Below are 21404 nucleotides of genomic sequence, written 5' to 3' on the forward strand. Positions count from 1 at the left end.
GTGTGTGTGTGTGTGTGTGTAGTAGATTTAAATTAAATTATTGCTTCATTCCACAATTCTTCATTGGAGACTTTAGAAACTTCACCACTCAACAATAAGGAAAGATTATGCAAAAATGTGATTGATATCCGAGTGCCATTTTTATGACCAAGAAAAGGTCAGCAGTTCCTTTTTATCATCTAAATTCCATGCAAAATGCATTATTTCAGACACAATGCTCAAGAATGAGATACAACAGATGATTATTTTGAAATGACAGCATTAACTATATTCTGCTTCTCTTTAAATTTTCACCAGTTTCGTTAACTATAAAACGGCTTGTCCTTTGACTCTAGCACTCTCATCTCTAGCTCATTAATATACCACTTTTATTTCTTACGAAATTCATGTCAAGCTGATTAAACAGGACATAAGTTCAACAGTGCGGAATAAAATTGACGTCATTTTGTCAGATGGTCTCCTTGCCTGGAATCAGAAAACAGCCTGAGCCATGTATTCCAAATTTGGAATGTGTTTCTTTAGCCAGCCTAAAGACCACACAATAATATACATACTCTTTTTAACAAGCTTACATTTTTTCATTGGCTAAACTCTATTTAGAATGAGTAGTTGTTTCTGCCAGTCTTCTTGTTTTGCTTTTCCCATCTGTCATTTCTGTTATTTAGAATGAGTGAAAATACATAAAATTACCATTTGGGGTTATTTTATCTCTTCTTCTCATTCCAAAAATGTTGTATTAAACTTCTAATTTTCTTTTTACTTTCTTTATTTTAATAATACAGAGAGTTCCATGTTCTTATGGCAAATACTATTTTTCCCATGATGAGTCATCAGGTGGGTGTTATTCAAACCAGCACATCAATGTACAAAAGTTACCAGATAGAAGTATATTCTTAAACATTTAATAAGGTATTTTATGGAAGACCTTCTCAATGAGGGCATTTCCAAGAGTCACTCACTGTAGGACTCAATGAATATGCTCCAAAAAGAGAAGGTTTGCTGTTAGTGAATACTTGAGTTAGGATTCTTCAAGATGTTGTGCACCTAGCATCCAAAGGATGTAAAGCTCCTTAAATAACCATAGCTACAGACTAAGAGGAAGTGTCTGGGGACCAGAACAGAGGCATACCTACGATTTGGGGGCCTGAAAGTTGTGCGATTTAATAATATATATAATATATAATATATAAGACCTAGAAGAGGTCTTGGAAAGAATCCAGTGAAAATGAGAGGCCCTGAAGTTGAAGATTCATCAGTTTCACAGTAAATCTGCCTCTTGACATCAGGTGGGCAGAGGTGGGTGATACGGGTAATGATCATGCCCTATAAATCAGTATCCCAAATTATGATTCCTAGCTTTTAGATACTCCCACCACTTCATGCTCCAAGTTAAAACTATATAAACTGCCTTTGATAAGGATTACAATTCTGGACCTTAATATTTTCATTGAATTCTATCTCCATAAGAACACAAGCCTCCAAAATGGAGTGTAACTTGATTTGTTTTTAGCATTTACTGGTTTCCAGACACTGTGTTGAAGACTCTACTGAATAATTTCACTTACTTCTTTCAATAATAAGGGAAAAATATGATTTTTAAAAATTTTAATTTTGAGAAATTAGGACTAAAATCATTAGTAATTGCCTAATGTTACCAGTGATTCAATAGCAAGCCCTGTCTGTCTGAGGTCAAATCTATGGTTATCCCTTCCCTGGCCCCTAATTCAGTACTATTTCTGCTGTATAGAGTGAATAAGGAAAGTAAAAGTAGACCTTGGTAAACATTCTTAGTTGTATGGGAATTTCAGAACATATGCTATAGTGGTGAATATTTTAAGATTTTAGAACAAAGTCAATGGCATTGATGGCTATTTATTTAGCAAATAATGCTTCCTTTGAGATCCGCACACACATACTACAGTGTGTCTTTGGAAAGCAAAGAATATGGATCTAAAGGATTAAGACAATCAACTTTCAGATATTCCCCTGAGAGAAAACTCTTGAGCAGACAGCAACTCATACATGGAATGTAATTGAGTTGTCACAGATTGGGAAGTATGCTCAGAAGTGCTTGGGCTGGGTATTCATGGGGTTTATACTCTAGTTATCATGCCGGTGTTGGAAGCAACGGCAAGATTCAGTTCTAGGTAGATCCCGCCCGGAATCTTGGGTGCTATCACAGAGGCAGACCAAGTAGAGCTTGTGAGGGCTCTGTGTATATGCAAATAAGGAGACAAGATAGGCTCAAAAAGAAAACAGAATAAAGATCTCCATTCTCTTCTAGAACAGGCCCAGGCACTCCCTCAAAGACTCCTGGAGTTATGGTTCAGAGGACAGAGTGTTTTGTGGGGAGAAAGGTAGAGACTAGAACAAGGTTCAGATATGTTGTTCGATTTTCAGAAAATATATGCCCAATTGAGTTAAAATCTGGGTGTTAGTATTAAAAAAACTTTTATTAGCAGAGTGTTTTTTTTTTTTTTTTTGGAGTAAATGTATAGGTACTTTTCATTCATCAGATTATGGTGTAGCCAGAATAAATATACGCTCAGTATGTTTCTGTACCTTGTATATACATTTTACATTAAGCACACTGTAGAACATTTCTTGTTTACTTGTCTTCATACTCACTACAATGTGAGCTCCTTGAGGGCAGTGTTTATGATTCCTTCTTACTTGTAGCCCTTATGTCCTTCATACATGGATTCTCTCAGCATGTAATTGTTGCGTTACTGACAAGAAACTGAGACAAAGTGAGATTCTAACTAACTTACATTGGGTAGCAAGTAAGTGGCAAAAATAAAATTAGAGTAAAGCCTGTGACCTCTGGGTTCTTCTAATGGCCAGAACTCTCCTAATAATCTGCAGTAATGTCTGGAAATGGCCAGACATCACTGAGAACTTCTAGAGTTCCTTGAGGCATCTAGCATTACCAAATGTAGAAAAATTGTGTTATATTCTACGTAGTTTTGTTTTGATACAAAGCCCATAACTTCCTGTGTGCATGCTTAAGTTATCCTTGGTTTTGTGTTTTGAGTGGATTTGCTCATTGGATTTTATTTTTCCTGGATTATTCCTTTTTTATTAACTGTGTTTTTCAGTCTCTGATCTATCCCACTGTGCCCCCAGTTCATTAATGGCAATGTCACACAATAAATAAGCCCCAATCTGCTGGCCCATTTTTGTTGACCTAATGGGGTGGTTCATCAGTACTGTTGAATTTTCCTTAATATTCACAACTGTATCTGATGAAGCCAGATATGCTAAATTGTCCATTTCCCCAGGCAGAATCAATCGTGCTACTATTATAGCCTCTGAGCTCGTAGCTCTATCAAAGTGCTTTCCAAGTCATATTGTAAAATATCAGAAAATAAGAGCTACGATTCCAATACTGGAATATAGGTATACCTTGGAGATATAATGGGTTTGATTCCGGACTACCACAATAAAGCAAATAACCCAATAAAACAAGTCAAATGAATTTTTGGTTTCCTATTGCCTATAAAAGTCATGTTTATACTATAACATAGTCTATTAAGTATGTTATGGCATTATGTAAAAAAAAAGTATATACCTTAATTTAAAAGTACTATATTGCTAAAAAATGCTAACCATCATGTGAACTTTCAGTAAGTCATAATTTTTTGACTGTCTTCAAGTCTTGCCTTGGTACTGACGGCAGCTGAATGATCATAGTTGTGGTTACTAAAGATTGAAGTGGCCGTGACAATTTCTTAAAACAATAAAGTTTGTCGTGTGGATTGGCTTTTCCCTTCATAAATGATTTGTCTGTAGCATGCAGTGCTGCTTGATAACATTTTACTCACAGTAGAACTTCCCAATTAGAGTCAATCCTTTCAAACCCTGCCACTGTTTTGTCAACTAAGTTTACGTTATATTCTAAATTCTTTATTTTCCCTTCAACAATCTTAATAGCATCTTCACCAAAAGTAGTTTCCATCTCAAGAAACCACTTTTTTGCTCATCATAAAAAGTGACCTTTCATCCATTAAAGTTTCATTATGAGATTTCAGCAATTTCCTCACATGTTCAAGCTCTACTTCTGATTTTAGTTCTGCTATCTGCAGTTACTCTCTCCACTGAGGTCTTGAACCCCTCAAAGGCATCCAAACTCCTGTTAGTATTGATATTTGATATTGATATTTTGACCTTTTCCCATGAACTTAACTGGCATCTAGAATGGTGAATCTTTTCCAGAAGTTTTCCATCTACTTCACCATCAGAGGAATCACACTCTATGGCAGCTAGACCTTACAAAATGTATTTCTTAAGTAATAAGACTTGAAAGTTGAAATCATTCTTTGATCCACGGGCTGCAGAGTGGACATTGTATTAATAGGTCTGAAATAGCATTAATTTCATGGTCCATCTCCAGCAGAGCTCCTCGGTGACCAGTTGCATTGACAATGAGCAGTAATATTTTAAGAAGAATTTTTTTCCCCCAGCATCAGGTCTCAACAGTGGGCTTAACACATTCAGTGAAAAAAAACCACCTTGTAAACAGATGTGCTATCCTCTAGACTTTATTCTTACATGTGTAGAGCGTGGCCAGAATTTGATGTAATTCTCAAGGGACCTCAGACTTTTGAATTGGTAAATGAATATTGGCCTCAACTGAAAGTCACCAGCTGCGTTAGCCCATAACGAGAGAATCAGCCTGTCCTTTGAAGATTTGAAGCCGTTGGCTTCCCTTCTCTAGCTCTGAAAATCTTAGGTGGATCTCCTTGCAGTATAGGGCTGTTTTGTGTACATTGACCGTTTGTTATTTTGTGTAGCCATCTTCATGAACTGATTTAGCTACATCTTCTGGGTAACTTGCTGCAGCTTTGCCTCAGCACTTGCTGCTTTCGTTTACACTTCCTTGTTAGGGAGATGGCTACTTTCCTTAAACATCATGACTCAACCTCCTCTAGCTTCAGACTTTTCTTCCGCAGCTTCCTCACCTCTACAGTCTTCAGAGAACTGGAGAGAGTTAAAGTCTCGCCCTGAACTAGACCTTGGCTTGGGGGAGTGTTGTGTCTGGTTTGATGTGTCCAGACCCCTCAGACTGTCTCCATGTCACCAGTAAGGCTGTTTTGCTTTCTTATTCATCTGTTCACTGGAGTAGTGCTTTTAATTTCTTTCAAGAACTTTTCCTTTGCATTCACAACTTGGGTAACTGGTGCAAGAAGTCTAGCTTTCAGCCTTTCTTGGCTTTCGACATGCCTTCCTCACTGAGCTTAATCATTTCTAGGTTTTTTATTTTTTTATTTATTTTTATTTTTTATTTTTCACCATTTCTAGTTTTTGATTTAAAGTGAGAGACATGGGACTCCTCCATCCATTTAAACACTTCAAGGTCATGGTAGGGTTAGTAACTGTCCTAATTGCGATATTGTTGTGTCTCAGGGAATAGGGAGGCCCAAGGAAAGGGAGACAGAGGGATGGCCAGCTGCAGAGTAGTCAAAACACACACAACATTTATCAATTAAGTTTTCCATAACTTGGGCATATTTTATGACATCCCAAAACAGTTAACAAAAATATCATCAAAGATCACTGATCACAGAACATCATAACACATAGTTGTGGAAAACTTTGAAATATGAGAATTACCAAAATGTGACACAGAAACCCTAAATGAGCAAGTGCTGTTGGAAAAATGGCTCAAATAGCCTTGTTGGATGCTGGGTTGCCATAGATCTTAAATTTGTAAAAAAAAAAAAACACAGTGAAGAAACACAGTGAAACAGTGAATAAGTGAAACACTTATTGCACAGTGCAGTGCAATAAATCAAAGCATGATAGAACAAGGTAGGCCTGTAGTGTCCCTTCTGTCCTGTGTGTTCCAGTCTTTTGGAAGAATATAATCATCTGCTGCCTCATCCTATTTTAGATTAACTGGCATAGAAGAGTACCCCTATAGCCATGGGTCCTCCCATCCTAATGCAACATGTATTACCCTCACTCCATAAGAAATACTCTCTCTCTTCTCTTTGTACCCTCACCATCCTGCTTCAATGGTAGAGATCTTGGCACAGCCTTCATTCATTTAATAAATATTTGTTGAATATCTTGTATAGGTAGGAAATCATAAGTTTTAAGGCTGCTTCCATCCCATGTGAATAAGCCACTTTGAGTTTTACAAATATATAAACTTTTTTAGTGGTCAGCCGACTCCTATGGAAAAAAAAGGGGACAATTGGAATGCACTCTGACACCAGAGCTATTGAAAAGAAAATAAGCACAGAATTGACATGATTGTATCAAAGAGGTCATTTCCTTCATATGGGGCAAACATTTAATTTCCAAAGAATGGTTGAAAAGAAAATAAGCACAGAATTGACATGATTGTATCAAAGAGGTCATTTCCTTCATATGGGGCAAACATTTAATTTCCAAAGAATGGTTGACAACAGCCTCCTTAACCAGTGTGAGCAACGTTTTTCCCAGTAATGGAAACATCCTATCTCAGAAATATCCTAAGAACTCTCGGCGCTATAACAACATTAGTTCCTTTTTTTTTTTTTTTTTTTTTTTTTTTAACACTAGTTCTTTTGAACTGACCATCCATTTACAAAAAGAGAAGCAGGCACGGGCTCCCTGGTTGGTTATTTGCCCATGTGAATAGGAGAAGCGCACAGTGTTCATCAGCATCCATATCAAGGCCCAGGAAGAGTTGTTCCACTCAGTCACTCTGTAAGGGGAAGCAGTGTCATCGGTCTATGAAGTGAGCATTCAGGGCTTGGAAGAGAGAAGACATGAGGTCTTGGCTGCCTCTTCCTCCCATGTAGACACCATCCATGCAAGCTTTTCTGAAGAAAAATGCTGGTCCTATAGACTTTTAAGCATGTCATCCATACTCATTCCTTGGAAGACAATATTACTTAAGAAAATAAGTAATCCCAAGCACTTCTAACTAAGGAGAAGTTACTTCCTCTGCCTTCCCACCCCGAGGCATTCAGTGACTCTAACATCTACCTCCTGCCCTCTCACCATAAGAGGTGGTTTGTGTGTTTCCACTTTGTAAAGAGTTATTCAACACGTTCAAAGCATTGTAATGTTTCACATTCACTGGTCAAATGCCACCAACTGTCTACCCAAATCTGAGCCCAGGGGCCTATCATTTTTACTACTTCAGTTAATTACTGAGCTTCTCCCCCCCCAAATCTACTACTTTGCTGAATACTCAGACATATCATAGAAATGATGATGGGGTAGGAGCAGAGGGATGAGTAAGGATTTTTGAAGCAAGTGAAAAAAAAAGAGACATAAAGAAGTGGGAAAACCTGTTTCTGCTGTTACAACTGTCACTCCTTCCTTTCAGTAATTGTTTTAACACAAAGGTGCCCTGGTTCTTGGTGGCAACCCTCATTTGTGACACACTGATGGCACACAGCATATCTTCTCTCCATGGTCCCATGGGCACAAAACCAGATTGCCATGCATATTGATTTTTCTCTTATCCCATCGAGACATCACAGCTGCCCCCTCACAGTGTAGGTGGAGGCGAAACCTCACTCCTGAGCAGGACAAATGTATACTCATAGCACTGCTCTTGGAACAACTCCCATTCTGCTATGAGCCTTTTCCATTTGCTCCTTCTGGGGTGGAGAAAATGAAAGCAAGGACCTCAGAGGACCTTAGACAAGTCTGAAGAATAAAAAATAAAACAGCTGGGTTAAAACCAGCTCAATAAATTTTCTACATTTTGCACACTTCTCTGAAACTGGCTCTGGAAGATGCTGAGAAAGGAAATTGAATCTGGCTTGAGATTTAAAGGAGGCAGATGTATCTGAATGTAAGTGGTAAATCACTGTGGTCTTCTTTATGAGGTGATTAAATTATCTGACTGATAGTTACATAATTAGTGTTCTAACACATTGGGCCTGGGATTTGTGGTTACATGCTTGGCACACATGTGATCTGATGTCTCTGCTCACAACTGGCTGCACATTGTGATTTCTCTGTCTGTATTTGAAGATCAAAATCAGAAGCACAGGCAGGAACTATGGCAACCAGTAGCACTGATTGGACAAATGTTTCAATGTTTTGAGGGCTTCTAAATCTTGGACCTTGGTTCAAGTGATGCTGAGCCTTACCTTAGACCACAGGTCAAATACTCAGAAATTATTGTTTGGGTACTTTTACTCTGATTAATGGGGATCGTGAGAGCTAATTCTTTTCACTCTCCTCCCATGAGAAGTCCATAAGCATACCCACCAAAAAGATTATTCATCTATTCAAACACAACTCTCATGGCTCATCTGGGCTTTTCATCTGTTCATAAATCAGTGGCCTCACACATAAGTGAGTACCTGGTGGGTTTCAAGGACAGTTTTCCTGTCTTTTCTCCACTCACTATTTCACTGTATACTTTACACGTGTTCATACACAGAGGCACACAGACTCAGTCTTAGGCTGTGGGTAAATGAAATCTCTAAAGTAATAAACTCTACTTTTAATTCCAAGGCTTAGCCTCCAAACACTCCGGAAGGAATTAATGCAAATTTACACTGATAGATACCAGGTTCTTACATGAGAATTATTTTCATTTAAAAAGGCACTTCGATTAAAATCAGATGAAGAAAAAATGTGGCAGAGAAGATAAAAGTTGTCTCTTTTCCAGTTTTGTAGGAAACATTCAGTTCAAGAGAGCTGTAAGTAAGTCACATGTCTAGATTTGATTTATGTCATTTTCATAAAATATGTTGGCTTGTAAAAATTATGAGACATCTTTGATGTTGAAGTATTTAATTTTTCCTTGACTTTATTTCCTTTAAATTAATCTTGACCAAAGAAAATACTTGAACATATCTTGATTTTGCCTCAAATTTTAAAAGCAATTCAGTTTAAGATTTATGTGAATGTATGTTCTGAAATGTCTTCTGAAATTCAATAAAATCCCTTGTATGGATGGTTCTAGAGGCCATGCTTTTAAATTTTGGTGTTACAGTCTCTTGAAGTTTTTCTAATTCCAGTTACCATCTAGAACAGTGCTTTTGTTCCTCACTCCCCATCCCCTCTTTTCTCTTCAAGTTCCTGCAATTATTGAATCAAGGAAGGATAATGGAGGAAAAAATATCTTCCATGTAGTGCTACATCAAACTGCTCTTTAGGGGAATTTTGCCAAATATAAGTTAAGGTATTTGGGGGAGATAAAGGATTTTACTCATTTGTTCAGAGGTTTCTTTATCATTCTCCAGATTTTTGCTCAACTATTTGTGAATGTTTAAGAAAACTAGCATAGGGACACCTGGGTGGCTCAGCGGTTTAGCACCTGCCTTCAGCCCAGGGCGTGATCCTGGCGTCCCGGGATCAAGTCCCACATCGGGCTCCCTGCATGGAGCCTGCTTCTCCCTCTGCCTCTCTGCCTCTCTCTGTGTGTCTCTCATGAATAAATAAATAAAATCTTTAAGAAAAAAACAAAGACTAGTATAGAGTATATTCCCAGAGTTAGCAAAGACTTACAGGCTTAACTACAAAAGAACCATGGGGATTTTCTTAATAAAACACAATATTCAAGCATTAGGATCATGAGATTAAAAACAAAAACACTGGAATGTCTTAGAATCATGACTTGAGGTCAACTAATATTCGATAAAGGAGGAAAGACTATCCATTGGAAGAAAGACAGTCTCTTCAATAAATGGTGCTGGGAAAATTGGACATCCACATGCAGAAGAATGAAACTAGACCACTCTCTTTCACCATACACAAAGATAAACTCAAAATGGATGAAAGATCTAAATGTGAGACAAGATTCCATCAAAATCCTAGAGAAGAGCACAGGCAACACCCTTTTTGAACTCGGCCACAGTAACTTCTTGCAAGATACATCCACGAAGGCAAAAGAAACAAAAGCAAAAATGAACTATTGGGACTTCATCAAGATAAGAAGCTTTTGCACAGCAAAGGATACAGTCAACAAAACTCAAAGACAACCTGCAGAATGGGAGAAGATATTTGCAAATGACATATCAGATAAAGGGCTAGTTTCCAAGATCTATAAAGAACTTATTAAACTCAACACCAAAGAAACAAACAATCCAAATAATGAAATGGGCAAAAGACATGAAGAGAAATCTCACAGAGGAAGACATAGACATGGCCAACATGCATATGAGAAAATGCTCTGCATCACTTGCCATCAGGGAAATACAAATCAAAACCACAATGAGATACTACCTCACACCGGTGAGAATGGGGCAAATTAACAAGGCAGGAAACAACAAATGTTGGAGGGGATGCGGAGAAAAGGGAACCCTCTTACACTGTTGGTGGGAATGTGAACTGGTGCAGCCACTCTGGAAAACTGTGTGGAGGTTCCTCAAAGAGTTAAAAATAGATCTGCCCTACGACCCAGCAATTGCACTATTGGGGATTTACCCCAAAGATACAGATGCAGTGAAACGCCGGGACACCTGCACCCCGATGTTTCTAGCAGCAATGGCCACGATAGCCAAACTGTGGAAGGAGCCTCGGTGTCCAACGAAAGATGAATGGATAAAGAAGATGTGGTTTATGTATACAATGGAATATTACTCAGCTATTAGAAATGACAAATACCCACCATTTGCTTCAACGTGGATGGAACTGGAGGGTATTATGCTGAGTGAAGTAAGTCAGTCAGAGAAGGACAAACATTATATGTTCTCATTCATTTGGGGAATATAAATAATAGTGAAAGGGAATATAAGGGAAGGGAGAAGAAATGTGTGGGCAATATCAGAAAGGGAGACATAACGTAAAGACTGCTAACTCTGGGAAACGAACTAGGGGTGGTAGAAGGGGAGGAGGGCGGGGGGTGGGAGTGATTGGGTGACGGGCACTGGGGGTTATTCTGTATGTTAGTAAATTGAACACCAATAAAAAATTAAAAAAAAAAAGAAAATTAAAAAAAAAAAAAAGAATCATGACTTGACCTTAAGACTGTAGGCTTTCCCTTTGCCAGAATGGGACTTGTTCATGTTTTTTATCCAGACACTCTGGTGTAAAAACATAATTTAAAAAAGAATGGTTAACCTGGTGGGGGTGAAAAAGCTAAGATGAAAATGTTTGGTGCTAGGTTTTTGTTCACCGTTCACTGTTTATTTTAAAATTCATGGAAGCTCTAAATCCTGTCATAATCTATAAATAATTCTAGTAAAGAATGCCAAAGGTAGAAATGAATTTCTCTCCATGGGACCTGGATGACATTTGATCTCCTTAAATATACAATGACTTCACACCTCTTTCAAAGGTGTCCCTAGTCCTGTTCAACTTTTGCAGCTGCATCTCAAAATAACCAATAAAATATCTAAAATGCATTTATTTAATCTTTATTTTCAAATATATTGAATATCATAATCAAAAAATAAATGTAAAAAAAATAAATGTAATAGCTAATATTGGTTTGCTACTTACTGTGTATAATGCATTGAGTTTTATTATTTCACTTAACACTCACACCACTAAAGACCTAGGTTTTATGATTTTTCTCATTTTACCGAGGAACCTGAAGGATGGAGGTAATTTATCCAAAGCCACAGAGCTAGCAAAGAACAATCAAATATCTGACCCATATAGTCTAACTCACAACTAGACACACACCAAACATAAACACAGGGACAAATACTGACATTTTAGTACATTTAGAGAAAAATTTCATTTTGTTGGATCATTACTATTATTGCTTCTCAGATTAGACCAGAAAAAATTTTCTGAATTTATAATCTTATTCAGAAGTCTTAACTAGAGTATACTATGCTAAGCGAAATAACTCAGAGAAAGATAAATACCATATTATTTCACTCACATGTAGAATTTAAGAAACAAAACAGATGAACATAGGGGAAGAGAAGGGAAAGTAAAATAAGATAAAAACCGAGAAAGAGACAAACCATAAGAGACTCTTAACCATAAGGAACAAACTGAGAGTTGCTAGAGGGGAGAAAAGTGGGGTGATGGGCATGAAGGAAGGCACGTGATGTAATGAGCACTGGGTGTTATATGCAACTGATGAATCACTAAATTCTACCCCTGAAACCAATAATACACTAGATGTTCACTGACTTGAATTTAAATTTTAAAAAGGTCTGAAAGGCATTAAGCTACCATGAAAATGACTTCTCTGAGTTGGTTTCCCATCTTCCTACCAATCTTCTGCTACTTTGAGATGAACTCAAACCTAACTTCTTGACAGGATAGGAAGGAACAAGAGTTTTGTAAATAGATGGTTAGAATTCATGAGTGTTTACCAATGACTCTGAAAGGATATGTCGAAACTTGTAGCATCATGGCACAACTTGCACAAACCCCATACGAGGTCAGCTTATTTACCTACCTAGTCAATCTGTCAACTTGATGTTAATGTGGCATTACATTCAACTTGAGCTTCTCTCTGTCTCTCTTTTCTTTACAATTCCAACTTCTGATTTTGTCTACTTATTAGTGTACGAATTCTAACTAGATTCTAAGAGTAGAAAACTATGCCAAGATAATGATTCTTCCAAAGCTGGCCCTTGTTATTTACTTTTGCCACAATGTTCCTCATCTTTTTTTTTTTTAAAGATTTTATTTATTTATTCATGATACAGAGAGAGAGAGAGAGAGAGAGAGAGAGAGAGAGGCAGAGACACAGGCAGAGGGAGAAGCAGTCTCCGTGCAGGGAGCCCAATGTGGGACTCGATCCTGGGACTCCAGGATCACGCCCTGGGCCAAAGGCAGGCGCTAAACCACTGAGCCACCCAGGGATCCCCCACAATGTTCCTCATCTTATGCCAGTGAGGAATTGGATAAATCAGAACTGACTTCTCTACTAAAATTAGTTCTCAGAAAAGTATCATGTAATTGGATGTAACTTCCGCAAGTCTCATAATCTTAATACCTTTTTAGGCTCTGTATACAACCGACTAGAAGTTAGCAAGCAGTCAACTTTTGTTATAAAATCTGGATATGGCAGGTGTTTGAAATGTTGCTAATACTTTCATCCAGTGATTTCAAATGTGCACTGTTTTTACATAATATTGTTAAGGCATTCACAGCAGCCTATTTAGAACAGCTTTCTCCTCACTTATATGGCCAGCTATTCAATCACATTTGTACAGATTCCATTCTATGTCACATCTTGGTAGGACGTGGAACTCCAAACTCATTTAGCCCCAAAGGTACCTAGATTAGTCATAATTATATATTTAACCTGGGGGTGGGAGCAGTCAACCCATCTTATAGAATACAACAGTACAACAGAAATGCAGTCTTTAGAAACTTCTCTTGGCTATGACTTCTTCAATGACCTTGGAAGAGTTACTTAACTCTTAAACTGTTAAATCTATGAATTTACTTAGAGTAATCGAATAATGACTATAAAAATGGATTGTTCTGATTTGTATTCCAGTGTTCACAGCAGCATTATTCACTGTAGCCATTTGGAAACATCCCAGTGTTTATCAGCAAATGAATGGATTAACAATATATGGCATATACAAACAATGAAATATTATTCAACCATAAAAATGAATAAGGTTTTGATACATGGTACAACATGGAAGAATCTTGAAAACATGATGTTAAGTAAAATAACCCAGGAACAAAACGACAAATGTTGTTGTTCAATTCCAATTATATGAAATATCTAGTTTACGCAAATTCATAGATACAGAAAGTAGATTAGAAAAATTATATGAAATTCCATTTATATGAAATTCCAGTTATATGAAATATCTAGTTTAGGTGAATTCATAGAGACAGAAAGTAGATTAGAAGTTACCAGGAGCTATGGGGTGAGGAGAACAGGGAGTTGATGCTTAATGTGTTAAAATATTCTGTTTGGGATAATTTTACTTTTTTTAAAGATTTTATTTATTCATGAGAGAGAGAGAGAGAGGCAGAGACACAGGCAGAGGGAGAAGCAGGTTCCATGCAGGGAGCCCAATGTGGGACTTGATCCTGGGTCTCCAGGATCAGGCCCTTGGCTGAAGGTAGGTGCTAAACCGCTGAGCCAACAACGTGTCCCTGTTTGGGATAATTTTAGAGTTTTGGAAATCTATAGTGGTGATGATTGTACAACATTGTGAATGCAATTAATGCCACTAATCTGTACACTAAAAAGCGCCCCTATAGCAAATTTTGTTATACATTTTGTCATAATTTAAAAAAATTAACATTTAATGCCATATACCAAAACTCATTGTTCACTTTATTTTCTATCTTATCTTTTTTAGGATTTTATTTTTTTATTCATGAGAGACACAGAGAGAGAGAGAGAGAGGCAGAGACACAGTCAGAGGGAGAAGCAGGCTCCATGCAGGGAGCCCGACACAGGACTCAATCCTGGGTCTCCAGGATTGCGCCCTGGGCTGACGGCACCACTAAACCACTGAGCCACCCAGGCTGCTCCTCATTGTTCACTTTAAATGAGTGAATTGTATGGTATATAAATTATATCTCATTAAAGCTGTTAAAGACAAAACATAGATTGTTATAAGGTACAGGTGGACATCCGTAACTAAAAGGGTAAGGGGATGGAAAGACTTGGAGCCACTTGGATAGGTCAATGTGGTAAATAAATACAAGTTAGCACTGTTAGCTGTGCTCCCTTAAATTGTTCAGGTTTGCTTCTCTTTCCTTGCTGGTCTGCTTTCTAATTTTGAGCATTTTCATTCTTCCATATAGATGGGTCCATTCTGAGAAAACAGAACTGAAGGACCTTAAACCAACCACTCTGTTAAGCTCTTGGTACCATATGTGTCACATGTTACTGAGTTGAGGAACTGACTTGATACTGACCCCCTCCTCTTCCTATGGATTATGATAGTGCTTAGCTGGGGATAATATTGCTGAAATTTGCCCGCCTTTCCCATTCATTGCTCAGACATCACTTTAGATCATAGACAGGGTTGACCATCACATCAGAACTTTGACAGTAGTAATTATTAGACTATTCTTAGACCTTTCCATTTCCCCCCTAACTGAAATGCCCCTAGATAATTTACAACCTAAGAGCTTTAGTTATTTACTTTTCACTAGAGAAGGAAAAATTCTAGAGCTATTAAATCTAATCCCATATTTCACAAATTTGGACTCAGATTTGATTCTATATCCCCAGTTCTTCAGTAATCCATTGCTATTTCTAAGTAAATCACATCTCTTGACATTCCCCTTGGTTATAATATTGCTATACTTTGTAGCTACAATAATATTATCTTAATATTCATCATAATGCAATTTTTCGTATATTTGTCAGTCTCCCTCAATAATCTATGAACTTCAGAATGGCAGGAACCATGTGCCATTTTTATCTTCTCACTTCAACCAGTGCCTGGCCTATAGTTATGCACAAAAAAGTTTACTTACGTGAATCAATGAATAAAAAAATGAATCCGTAATAAATACCATTGAAAGAGCAAAGTAAATAAAATAATCCTTTACTGATGAAAAAAAAACAAAAGACATCTCAGTGAAAAAGTGCCCAGTTTTGTGACTAGTAAGATATTCAATGGGCCAGTCATCAATCCCCTATGTAGATATGTAGCCACAAATTCCCTTTCCTCACTGGTTGTGTGTGTGTGTGTATACAGTCCAAGAGTTGCAGCCTTGTTTTTTTTTTTTATCAGAATTCATGTATTATGTAGCTAAATCACAACTCTATAATACATTGGAAAGGGACTAAATGAGACGTGCCAAATAGTTTAAATGTAAAAATAGAAAACAGTGTCTGAAAGGTCAGTTAGATTGGAATATAATCTTAGTAATAAAGTAAAATGTTTTCAATCTGACATCATAGGACAGGTTGGGCTGTAGCAGATCTATTCACATGGGTTCTGAATGACAATCAAAAGATATTCTTTGGGGCTACCATGATTTCATGTTTCTTTGATCTGATCCTAAGAAAAGTGAGGTCGTTCTGAGGATCAATGTCACGTACTGTGCTCTTGGCTTTCATTATCAGCTGATGAAGAAGACCTGCATATTGAACCGTTGTTGAGTTGTCCAACGTTCGAATAAGGATGCCTTCTGCATTTACAACCATAGTTCCAATGACCCCTTATGGCTCCGGATCCTCTTTAGGGTTTCCTCCACCTCTGCCATCGTGCAGACAGCTGGACTCTCGGCTCAGTCCGGTGCCAACGCTACCTGGGAAGTCCGCCGAGTTGCAGCCTTGTTAAAGAAGAGTAAAGCATTGTCTTTCAAAATAAGCATAATTTCCTGCTAATGTCATAACAGAAATGTATCAGAGTCTGGCTAATTACATTTTTATAGTTACCCAGAACATTTTTCAAGTTCCAAAGTGCTCCGTTTACTCACTTACACTTGTCCTTAACTGATATGTCATTAAATATACACCAGGAGGGGACAAATGCAGAACTCAGTGGTTCAGCATTAGGATGCAATTGAATGGTATTAATGGTAAGATCCTGTCATTCTTTTCTAAGAAATTACGTTGAATGAAATATGCACTTCAGATTTTTGACCCACTCAATTCCAGTAGAAAATCTGTGTAAGTTTGGGCACCTGAGTGGCTCAGTGATTAAGCATCTGCCTTAGGCTCAGGGCATGATCCTGGGATCCAGGATCAAGTCCCACATCGGGCTCCCCAGGGGGAGCCTGCTTCTTCCTCTGCCTGCGTCTCTGCCTCTCTCTCTCTCTTTGTGTATCTCATGAATAAATAAAATCTTAAAAAAAAAAAGAAAATCTGTATAAGTTATTTAACCTGATATCTGTACACTCACTAAAGCCAATAGCTGAAATGCATACAGAGGCTGAAAAGCATATGAATGAACCAAATCCGAGATGTATTTATGGAATGATAAATTATCCACATTAAATTTAGATAGCAGAAGGGAAGTCTCTCGGGCATCTACAGATTTTCGATTTCATATGAGCATTTGTGTTTGATTCTGATGTCTGGCTGTTCCATTTAAGGTAACTATTTTTACATTGTGGCATTTTCCTTGCATTATTTTTGTTCTAAAGTCTTGAATAGAGCTGCTGGGCACTATTAAAAGCTTTTAATTTTAACTCCTGAATGGATAAAACAATACAAAGAACAGTGTTGTCTTCATACAATAATCATGTAGATTTAACTCTAAATGTTACATTTTGTTCACTGATTCTTTCATGATGGATTTATTAAATATTTATGGAGATTTTTCTATGAGTCAGACACCATGCCAGACATAGGTTTTCCCTAAAAGAACTGAGAGTTTAGTGGTGGGAGATGAACAGCAAGCAGACACTTCCATTATTTGATGAGCCAAGATGGAGATAATCACAGAGGGTATGGGAATATTGAGAATGAACACCTAACTCGTCCTGTGGATAATGGATGTCATCTCTAGGAAGAGGTGACAAGTAGGAACCAGAAGCAGAGAAGAAAATGAGAACATTCTGGATAAAGGGCAGGATATGAAAAGCCCAGAGACATAAGCAAACCACCCACTATGGCAGAGTGCTGAGCTTAGGGACACTTAGGAGAATTTTAGCTTTAAAACATTAGTTAACCACCAACTGATATTGACTATGCTTGGACACTTTCTTCCCCACATCACCAGAATCAACCTGCCTTTTCAGGTTTGTCCAGAGAGTTAATTAGAAGCCATTCTTGTGATTTTACTTATTTATTTTTAAAAAGGCTATTTATTTATTCAGTCATGAGAGACCTAGGGAGAGAGGCAGAGATGTAGGCAGAGGGAGAAGCAGGCTCTCTGCAGTGAGCCCAACATGGGATTCAATCCCGGGATCATGATCTGAGCCAAAGGCAGACACTCCATCACGGATCCACTCAGGCATCCCCATTCTTCTGATTTTAGACCTGGGTCTAATATGAGTTTGTGACACCATTACCTAATCACTCTAGCTTGATTATTCCATTCTGGGTGAATAGCCAAGCAAGTAGAGTCCAATAATATGGAACAAAGAACCATTTTCAATGTAACAAATCTATTTTACTTTATACTTTAAAAAGTGTGCTTACTTCATTAACTCATTTTCCCTCCCAGCCATCTCGTGTGTTAGGTATTATAATATCCACTATAAAAAGTGAGGGAAGATGACCATTTGTAACAGCATGGATGGATCTAGAGGACACAATGCTAAGTGAAATAAGTCAGTCAGAGAGAGACAAATGGCATTTGATTTCACTCATCTTTCGATGCAGAGCCAGGTGGAGAAGGACAAAGAGAAGTCTGTGCAGCAAATAAAAGACATCTAGTACCTTTCCTTTTGTAAAATGATTTTTAATTTTTCTTGCAAAAGTTTTATGTGCTCACTGCTTTTAGAAACCTAACAACACTAGAGAAGTATAAAAAATAAGATAAAAAGTTGACCCCCACACACACCCCACCTGATCCTCCACACTCTCCCCCTAAATTCAGTCTCCAGGTGGCAGGAGACACAAGTGTGTATATTTGTGGAAGGAACAAAGATTAGGTGTGAAAAAAACTCATCATACGTCTGAGCTCTTTTGAAATTCTTTTCTTGATGCAAAGTGTACATGAATGCTACTATTTCTGCCCGGAATTCTTTTCCTTTCATTGTTCTTAAAGTCTGCTCACCTCTCAAGTCTCATCTTAGATATCACTTCTTCACCAAAGTTAAACCTACTTACTGATATAAATTAGATACCCAGGCTATTGCCCCTTCTTTTCTTTTTTTTTAGCATCTGGCATTTTTCCTGTATAGCATTTACCATAATCAGTGAAGAAGCTTTTATTTGTGTGCTTAACTGATTAATGCATGTATGTTTATCTCTCCAGTGGTTTCTAAGCTTAGGGAGGCCAGATAGCCTCCCTGTCCCTAGCCCCTACTACAGTGATTGGCACAAAGTAGAAATTAAATGATTATGTGTCCATGTGTGCACCCTGACTTAACATTTCAAATCTACAGAAAAAGCTCAAAATTCAGCACAGGGAATTTCATCAGTGTTTAACATATAGCCACATGTGTGCGCACTCTCTCTCTCCCCCTCTTTCTTACTAGCTCTCCCCTTTTCTCCTCCCCATTTTTCTCTCCTTTTCTCTTTTTCTCTCTTCTTGTCGATTTATGTTCTAAATCTTTTATTTCCAATCCAAACCATATTTTGACGTCTGAAAATGTTTAACAATACTTAACTAAGACTGAGGACTTTTCTTGCTCTCTTCCTCTCCTTCATGGTGTGTTTTGGGGAGATTGTTTATCATATAACATCCTACAATTCTCATTTCTGTTTTCTTCTTGTATTAACTTTGATTGCCATCTTCTTTTCAGTAAAAAATGTCTTATATCTTTCTGGGTTAACAATAACAGGTGCATGTGGTGATGTGTGTGGCTTACACAATTTCTTAGCTGAAGAGAGCTTTTTCTGTTCGTCTCAGGAAGTGCTGTTTCTAAAATCAATAGTGTTTTCCTTTGTTCTGTACAGAAGGTGTATCTCCTTATTTTGTGATTATATTCTACTTTGGTAAGACTCTTAATTTTCACTGCTTTTTTTCATTCTTTATTCCAAGACTTCAAGGTTGTTTCCATCTGCAGCAGTAGTGTCTTAATAGTGTCACAAGACACTGGTCTTGTGAACTTTCAGTCTCCTTCCCTTCAGCCCACTGAGCTATCAAATCTTTGTCCTACCTCAATGTTTCCCCTTTTATGGTAGCGCTCTTTTTGTCTGGAGCTAATATTATGTGTGTTCTATCACCACAGCCCCCGCCCCCTTCCCTCTTCCTGGCAGTTTCTACCTGACTTCCAACACCAGCATGAGATCTGCAGCTGGCCCCATTGATTTGGAAACATTTCCCTACCTACAGGCAAATTGTACTTGTGGTGTTCTCTGTCTCCTACTTATGTTATAGGCATAGGTTATCCTTGATTTCGTCTGCTCTCCTTATTGGTTTTTGGAGAATGTATAGAGAAAATTGTATCTAGAAGGAAATGAGAATTTCAGCTATGTTTTTTAAAAAAAGGTATTAATAGCCTCTTATGAAAAATATGGCGATGAAAATGTTAAGTGTCATATATTGTTTTAACTCAAATTTTTATTACTAAACTGTAAAACTCCTCACAATATGGTTCTCCCAGCCACATTAATAACAGTATCCTACCCAATCCTTATTTTGTTTCCAAAGCCATCAGTCAACAGAATTTCTCTATAAGAGAGGAAAGCTAATTAATGTTGTAGTAGAGACTAATAGAAGTCACCAAATATCCATTCTTCACTTCCTCCTTAGGAACAGAACCCTAAGTTTTAGTTAGGCATATCATATAACTGGTCTAAGTAAAGATTACATTTCCTAGCTTCCTTTACAGCAAAGTATGGTCTTAGGACATATACTGCTCAATGTATACAACCAAAAGTGTCATGTTATGACTTCTACAGGGATCTCTATGGGTGCACCCTTATTTATCCTTCCCCATTTCTGCTGATTGGAATACCAACATAATAGATGGAGTTCTCTTACTGTTTCTAAAATTTGCCTGCAGATAACCTAATTATATGTTTAAAGCATTCAGGAAACATCATTTATTTATATAAATTTATTTACTTACTGAGCAACAACCAGTCCAAAAGACTATGCTAGGGAGATGAGAGAGTAAATAAAAAGATGGATAAATACAGTGGAATATTACTCAGCCATAAAAAGAATGAAATCTTGCCATTTGCAGTGATGCGGATAGAGCTAGAGTGTATTACACTAAGCAAGATAAGTCAGAAAGACAAATACCATATGATCTCACTCATATGTGGAATTTAAGAAACAAAACAAATGAGGGAAGGGAAAAAAGAAAGAGAGGCAAACCAGGAAACAGACTCTTAACTATAGAGAACAAACTAGAGGGGAGGTGGATGGGGGGGATAGGTTAAATGGGTAATGGGGATTAAGGGGGGCACTTGTGATGAGCCCTGAGGGACGTATGAAAGTGATGAATCATTAAATTCTACACCTGAAACTAGTATTACACTGTATGTTAACCAACTGGAATTTAAATGAAAACTTGTGGTAAAAAAGATGAATGAATAAATAAATAAGATATACCCTGAAGGAGTCAAAGCTAATATACTTTGATGTACTATAAGATCCTGAGTTCTCTATGATCATAAATGACAATAAGAACAAGAAGAATCGACCATATCCTTAGAAGAAGCATTAATTTTGGTTTTTATTACCTGAATATTTCAATAAACTGATCAACTTAATTATTAAAACTCATTTAGGTGAATACAGTAACTTATTTGCAAAGAACAAGCCCACTTTAGTAGAAGTTTTGTTCGTACTGGATATTCAAACAGCCTAGAATGGTCTTGGAGCAAGACTGAATACTCTCTTTCCAAAAGCCAGCTCAGTCAAATTCTTCATTCATATTGGGTGACACAGCTCTGCTCAAATTATTCACACAGGAGCTTTGCAACTGCATAAATTATTTCAAGTGGCTGATATCACAGTCTATGAAATCCC

The 21404-nt window shown here is 37.5% G+C and overlaps 1 protein-coding gene and 1 pseudogene across 4 annotated transcripts in view; one reads left to right on the forward strand and one right to left on the reverse strand.

Moving 5' to 3' along the window:
• Window positions 1–21404, forward strand: part of GABRB1 (gamma-aminobutyric acid type A receptor subunit beta1) — a 368711-nt gene that overhangs the window by 163194 nt on the left and 184113 nt on the right. The gene's annotated exons all lie outside the window — the stretch shown is intronic.
• LOC144283602 (dynein light chain roadblock-type 2 pseudogene) overlaps window positions 15574–21404 on the reverse strand; it is a 42171-nt pseudogene continuing 36340 nt past the window's right edge. The window contains exon 7 of the transcript XR_013352165.1: window positions 15574–16137. The product of XR_013352165.1 is annotated as a dynein light chain roadblock-type 2 pseudogene (transcript). The remainder of the gene's footprint in view (window positions 16138–21404) is intronic.

Source organism: Canis aureus, chromosome 14 (assembly GCF_053574225.1).
Source record: "Canis aureus isolate CA01 chromosome 14, VMU_Caureus_v.1.0, whole genome shotgun sequence".
NCBI classification, from domain to species: domain Eukaryota; kingdom Metazoa; phylum Chordata; class Mammalia; order Carnivora; family Canidae; genus Canis; species Canis aureus.